The following is a 276-nucleotide window of genomic DNA, read 5'->3' on the forward strand; positions in this document are numbered from 1 at the left end:
GAGCGCTCTTCCGAGGATATTTGGGCTGCCTCCGGAGCCGCAGAGTCTTGGGCCTCCGGAAAGTGGGTGACGTGCGGATCTTCTTTTTCTTGTGGCTGTGGACGCCTTTCAGCACTGCTTTCTTGGCCTTCAATGCCTTTGCTTTGGCTTCGGCTTTAGGAGGGGCAGGAGCAGGACGTGTGCCAGGAGCTTCCTTCTTGGCCTTCGGCGCCATCTTGTCTACATTTCTTAAAATGACAAATATTTAGTCTTAATTTTGACATTTTTGCGTTATGT

The sequence above is a fragment of the Carlito syrichta genome, unplaced genomic scaffold (assembly GCF_000164805.1).
Source record: "Carlito syrichta isolate Samal-C Ts95f unplaced genomic scaffold, Tarsius_syrichta-2.0.1 Scaffold313183, whole genome shotgun sequence".
Lineage (NCBI taxonomy): Eukaryota > Metazoa > Chordata > Mammalia > Primates > Tarsiidae > Carlito > Carlito syrichta.